Raw genomic sequence first — 7,113 nt, forward strand, 5'->3', positions numbered from 1 at the left:
CGGTTTTAGTCAATTTATATAAATAGCTTTTAAATAAATAATATTTAATACTTAATATATATATATATATATATATATATATATATATATATATATATATATATATATATATATATATATATATGTGTGTGTGTGTGTGTGTGTGATGACCCGATAGGTTATCTAATGTTTTAGAACCCAATTCTGCGTTTTGAAGCCTTAAAAATCTCATTTTTACCCTCCTTGATTTACGTGCACAGTCCGGGCGTGTTTCCGGAAATCTTTTATGTTAAAAACTGTGAAAAATATGAAATTTTGCTTTGAAAACCATTTGAGTTGACTTTGGTCAACGTTTTGAGTAAACGGACACGAATTCGTGTTTTGACGGCCCCGATGAGTCCGTATCGTGATTTGGGACTTGGGCGTATGCTCGAAATCGAATTTGGAAGTCCCTAGCCCGAGATATCGGACTTTGTTGAAATTTGAAAGCTAAAGGCTTGATGAATTTGAAATGTTTGACCCATAGTTGATTTTTTTGGATATCGGGTCCGTATTTTGGTTTCGGAACCTGGTATAGGTCCAATACCATATTTATGACTTGTCTGTCAAATTTAGTGACAAACGGATTTGGTTTGACGTGATTCGGACGTCCGGTTGTGAAAATAGAAGTTTCAAAATTTTCTTGAAAATTTCATTTCATTTGCTGTTCAATTCGTAGTTCTAGGTGTTAGTTTGGAGATTTGATCGCGCGAGCAAGTTCGTATGATGTTTTTAGACTTGTGTGCACTTTTGGTTTAGAGACCCGAGGGCTCGGGTGAGTTTAGGATAGGCTACAGAGTGAAAATAGGACTTAGAACATTGCTTTCTCTTAGCTCTTCCTAGAGAAGTTTCTCCCTATCACATTGAGAAAGGAGCATCGTCGTCAGTTCGAACGTTTCCAGCAGGGCAGTATGACTGTTACCCAGTATGAGACCCGTTTTATGGATTTGGCCCGTCATGCTCTTCTTCTGCTTCCTACCGAGAGAGAGAGAGAGAGAGAGAGAGAGAGAGAGAGTGAGGAGGTTTATTGACGGACATGCTCAGCCTATTAGATTGCAGATGGCTAAGGAGACTGGGAGTGAGATTTCTTTTCAGGCGGCTGCCAATGTCGCCAGGCGAGTCGAGATGGTTCTTTCTTAGGGAGGTCAGGGGTCTGACAAGAGACCACGTCATTCCGGGGGGTTCAGCGGGGAGGGTCATCTATGCCTCATCTGGAGGCAGGGGTACTTTTTTGGTAGAGGCCATCCTCCCAGGCCATTTTATTCAGCGCTTTAGGCATCCCACAGTGCTTCAGGGAGTTGTGATCCTTATGTGCCTAATTCTGGACAACCAGCCTATAGTGCACCACCAGCTCCTATCAGTGCACCTCCTATTCAGAGTTATTACCGTGGTCATCCGGCCCGTTCGGGTCAGTCTCAGTTTCCACAGCCACAGTATCAGGATGGATGTTTCGAGTGTGGTGGTTATGGGCATATCAGGAGGACCTGTCCGAGATTATTGGGCGTCCCACCACAACATCAGGGTTATCGTGCCATGATTCCGGAACCAGTTACTACACCACCTGCTCAGCCAGCCAGAGGCGGGGGTCAGGCAGCCAGAGGGAGAGGCCAGACTGTTAGAGGTGGAGGTCAGGCCATTAGAGGTGGAGGCCAGTCAGCTAGAGGCCGTCCCAGGGATGTGGTTGAGAGTGGTGTTGCCCAGCCCCGATGTTATGCTTTTCTAGCTAGGCCTGAGGCTGAATCAGTTGACACTGTTATTACAGGTACTGTTTCAGTTTGCAGTAGAGATGCTTCAGTTCTATTTGATCTGGGTTCTACTTACTCCTATGTGTCATCCTATTTTGCTTCATATTTGGTTGTGCCTCGTGATTCTTTGAGTGCTCCTGTGTATGTGTCCACACCTGTGGGAGATGCTATTATGGTAGATCGTGTTTATTGTTCGTGTGTGGCTACCATTGGGAGTCTTGAGACTAGTGTAGATCTTCTACTTCTCGATATGGTTGATTTTGATGTCATTTTAGGTATAGATTGGCTGTCACCTTATCATGCTATATTGGATTGTCACGCCAAGACGGTGACCTTAGCCTTACCGGGGTTGCCTCGATTAGAGTGGAGAGGGACTCCTGGCCATTCTACCAGCATAGTTATCTCTTATGTAAAGGCTCGACATATGGTCGAGAAGGGGTGTCTAGCTTATTTAGCTTAAGTCCGTGATTCTAGTACGGAGGTTCCTTCCATGGATTCAGTACCAGTTGTTCATGAGTTTCTAGAGGTGTTTCCTGTATATCTGCCGGGGATGCCACCCGACAAATATATTGACTTCTGCATTGATTTGGCCTCGGATACTCAACCCATTTCTATTCCGCCATACCGTATGACCCCACCAGAGTTGAAAGAATTAAAGGAGCAATTGCAAGATTTGCTTGATAAGGGCTTTATTAGACCTAGTGTCTCTCCCTGGGGTGTGCCTGTGCTGTTCGTGAAGAAGAAGGATGGATCGATGAGGATGTGCATAGATTATCGGCAATTGAACAAAGTCACCATCAAGAACAAGTATCCATTGCCAATGATTGATGACTTATTTGATCAGCTTTAGGGTCCCAAGGTGTTTTCAAAGATTAATTTGAGGTCTAGATACCATCAGTGGAGGATTCGGGCATCTAATGTCCCTAAAACAGCCTTTCAGACTCAGTATGGGCATTATGAGTTTCTAGTGATGTCATTTGGGTTGACAAATGCCCCAGCAACATTTATGGATTTGATGAACCGGGTGTTCAAGCCTTATCTGGATTCCTTTGTGATTGTGTTTATTGATGATATCTTAATCTACTCCCCCAGTCGAGAGGAGCACGAGCAGCATCTTCGGATCATTCTTCAGACTCTGAGAGACAACCAATTATATGCTAAGTTTTCAAAATGCGAGTTTTGATTGAGCTCAATCACTTTCTTGGGGCACGTTGTGTCGGCAGAGGGTATTCAGGTGGATCCTGAGAAGATTGAGGCAGTTTAGAACTGGCCTAGACCCACTTTAGCTACGGAGATAAGGAGTTTCTTGGGTTTGGCAGGCTATTACCGTCGATTTGTGGAGAGGTTTTCATCTATAGCAGCCCCGTTGACTAGGTTTACCCATAAGGGTGCCCCGTTTAGATGGTCAGACGAGTGTGAAGCGAGCTTTCAGAAGCTCAAGGTTGCTTTGACTACAACGCCGGTGTTGGTGTTGCCCACATGTTCAGGATCTTATACGATATATTGTGATGCGTCCCGTGTTGGGCTCGGTGCGGTATTGATGCAGGAGGGTAGGCTGATTGCATATGCGTCGCGGCAGTTGAAGGTTCATGAGAAGAATTACCTTGTCCATGACTTAAAGTTGGCAGCCATTGTTCATGCGCTGAAGATTTGGAGGCACTATCTTTACGGTGTGTCGTGTGAGGTTTTTCACTGATCATCGGAGCCTTCAGTATTTGTTTAAGCAAAAGGATCTCAATTTGAGGCAGAAGAGGTGGTTGGAGCTATTGAAAGACTATGATATCACTATTTTATACCACCCCGGGAAGGCCAATGTAGTGGCCGACGCCTTGAGTAGAAAGGCAGCGAGTATAGGCAGCCTTGCATTCATTCTAGTCGGTGAGAGGCCGCTTGCATCAGATGTTCAGACTTTAGCCAACCAGTTTGTGAGGTTGGATATTTTATAGCCCAGCCGTGTTCTAGCTTGTACAGTCGCTCGGTCTTCTTTGTTTGAGCGCATCAGAGATCGACAGTATGACGACCCTCATTTGTTGGTCTTTAGGGACACGGTGTGGCACGGTGATGCCAAGCAGGTTACGGTTGGAGATGATGGAGTTTTGAGGATGCAGTGTCGTGTTTGTGTACCTAATGTGGATGGACTTTATGAGTTGATTCTAGAGGAGGCCCACAGTTCCCGGTATTCTATTCATCCGGGCTCCACAAAGATGTATCAGGACTTGCGGCAACATTATTGGTGGAGGAGGATAAAGAAGGATATAGTTGCATATGTAGCTCGGTGTCTAAATTGTCAGCAAGTAAAGTACGAGCATCAGAGACCTGGTGGTTTGCTTCAGAAGATAGATATTTCTAAGTGGAAGTGGGAGCGTATCACTATGGATTTCATTGTTGGACTCCCACAAACTCAGAGGAAGTTCGATGCAGTTTGGGTCATTGTGGAAAGGCTGACCAAGTCAGCGCATTTCATTCATGTGGCAGTTACCTATTTTTCAGAGAGGTTGACAGAGATTTACATCCGCGTGATTGTTCGTCTTCACAGTGTGCCCGTGTCTATCATTTCTGATCGAGGTACGCAGTTCACCTCGCACTTCTGGAGGGTTGTACATCATGCGTTGGACACGAAGGTTGAGTTGAGCACATCATTTCATCCTCAGACGGACGGACAGTTCGAGCACACTATTAAGGTATTGGAGGATATACTCCACGCTTGTGTTATAGACTTCGAAGGTTCGTGGGATCAGTTCTTGTCGCTTGCGGAGTTTGCCTACAACAACAGCTATCAGTCGAGCATCCAGATGGCTCCCTATGAGGCATTATATGGTAGACGGTGTCGATCGCTGATTGGATGGTTTGAGCTGGGGGAGGCTCGGTTATTGGGTACAGATTTGGTGCAGGATGCCTTGGATAAGGTCAAGATTATTCAGGATAGACTTTCCACAGCTCAGTCCAGGAAGAAAATTTATGCCGACCGTAGAATTCGTGATGTTGCATTCATGGTCGGAGAGCGGGTGTTGCCCCGGGTATCACCCATGAAGGGTGTGATGAGGTTTGGAAAGAAGGGCAAGTTAAGCCCTAGGTACATCAGACCTTTTGATATTCTTCAGAGAGTGGGTGAGGTGGCTTACAAGCTTGAATTTCCACCAGTCTATCATCAGTTCATCTGGTATTCCATGTGTCCATGCTCCGAAAGTATCACGGCGATCCGTCCCACGTGTTAGATTTCAGCTCCATCCAGTTGGACAAGGATTTGACCTATGAGGAGGAGCCGTTGGCTATTCTAGCCTGGGAGGTTCATCAGTTGAGATCGAAGAGTTATCCTTCCGCTCGAGTGCAGTGGATAGGTCAGCCCGTCAAGGCAGCTACTTGGGAGTCCGAGTCGGACATGCGGAGTAGATATCTCCACCTTTTCACCAGCCTAGGTTCTGCCTCTTCCCCTAGTGACATCCGCTCTGGGGGTAACGTCATTAGTGACTGCAGCTCGTGTCCTCACCATATGTGAGAGAATGGAATGATAAAAGTTCAAACTTCGAGATTAATGAACTCGAACGATAGGAATGAAGGAAGTGAAACCGTCCTAATGGTTCCGTAGCCTCTCAAAGATAAGTACAGACGTCTCCTTTCCAATCCGCAAGACTCTACTAAACTCGCTTATGACTCGTAGCTCCTATGAACCTAGAACTCTGATACTAACTTGTCATGACCCAATTTCCCCTCCGTTGGGTATCGTGATGGCACCTAGTCTTAGGGACTAGGTAAGCCTAACATTTACTAAATAATAACCATAATAAATAACATCTAACAACTTGAAATGGAATTCTTATAAAAATTTACAATTCCCAAAACCGGTAGTACAAGTCATAAGCTCTAGAGAGATTGCTACAAATTTCTATATACAACTGTTTGGAAATAGGTAAACAAGTGTTAATACAAAATAGGAAGGTGACTCCGAAGCCTGCGCAACAGGTTTACCTTGAGTCTCCACAACAACAGTCCGCACAGCTAGCAAATGATCAACTGACTTCGAAATACCTGGATCTGCACAAAAATGCGCAGAAGTGTAGTATGAGTACACACGGCAGTACCCAGTAAGTATCAAGACTAACCTCAGTTGAGTAGTGATGAGGAATAGTCAAGACACCTTCTGCACTAAATAACCTGAACAAAGTATAAGTATAGAAATAACAGAGTATAATATCTACCTAAAGACTACGCGATATGACTAACAATACAGTAATTGCAATAAGAAAGGACAACAACAAGTATCAACGGAATACCATAATAATGACACAAAAAGGTGAACGTAAAAACAACCTAAATCCAAAATCACAGATACAGCAAGGACAAATAATAACTCAGCAACAACGACCGCTTTCATATCAGGTTTTAGTCAACAAACTACACGAGGTACCGTACCTCGAACAAATTACAACTCACGGGTCTCAATACCTAAACCGTAACACTTGGCATCATGTGCCCTCATTACATCTCATAACCGCACTGACGACTCGCATGCCAAATAGAGCCATTCTCATATAGAAGGCAAGTAAGCAAGGGTGTGCATCTATACTCAACAATATCAAGAAAACCTCTTATCCGATAAGAGTGCTTAACTATGTGTATGCTTGTGCAAGTGTCCTAACATATCCCATACCATCTAGTGAGCATAAGAAAAAGAACGTCCGACACGTAGAATGTTTTTTCACAACTTTCACAAGATAAAGTTCACGCAGGTAAGTGTACCACTACACAAACATCAACAACAATAATGCCCCTAGGCCATAATAAATCATCACAATCAATCCCTGACATAGCCCACCTTGTTTTGCCTCGTGTGTAATAGTAAAGTAAATGTCCGCCTTGTCTCTCCACACGTGCATAATAATGTTCCCACCTTGTCTCGCCACATGCGCAACCCCCCCATATATATATATATATATATATATATATATATATATATATATATATATATATATATATATATATATATATACACTTTTCTATGTCCGTTCGAGGACGAATGATTGTTTTAGAGGTGGAGAATGTGATGACCCGATAGGTCATCTCATGTTTTAGAACCCAATTATGCGCTTTGAAGCCTTAAAAATCTCATTTTTACCCTCCTCGATTTGCGTGTACAGTCCTGGCGTGTTTCCGAAAAGCTTTTATGTTAAAAACTGTGAAAATTATGAAATTTTGCTTTGAAAACCATTTGAGTTGACTTTGATCAATGTTTTGAGCAAACAAACCCGGATTTGTGTTTTGACGGTCCCGATGGGTCCGTATATTGATTTGGGACTTGGGCGTATGCCCGGAATCGAATTTGGAAGTCCCTAGCCTGAGATATCGGACTTTG

The sequence above is a fragment of the Nicotiana tomentosiformis genome, chromosome 2 (assembly GCF_000390325.3).
Source record: "Nicotiana tomentosiformis chromosome 2, ASM39032v3, whole genome shotgun sequence".
Lineage (NCBI taxonomy): Eukaryota > Viridiplantae > Streptophyta > Magnoliopsida > Solanales > Solanaceae > Nicotiana > Nicotiana tomentosiformis.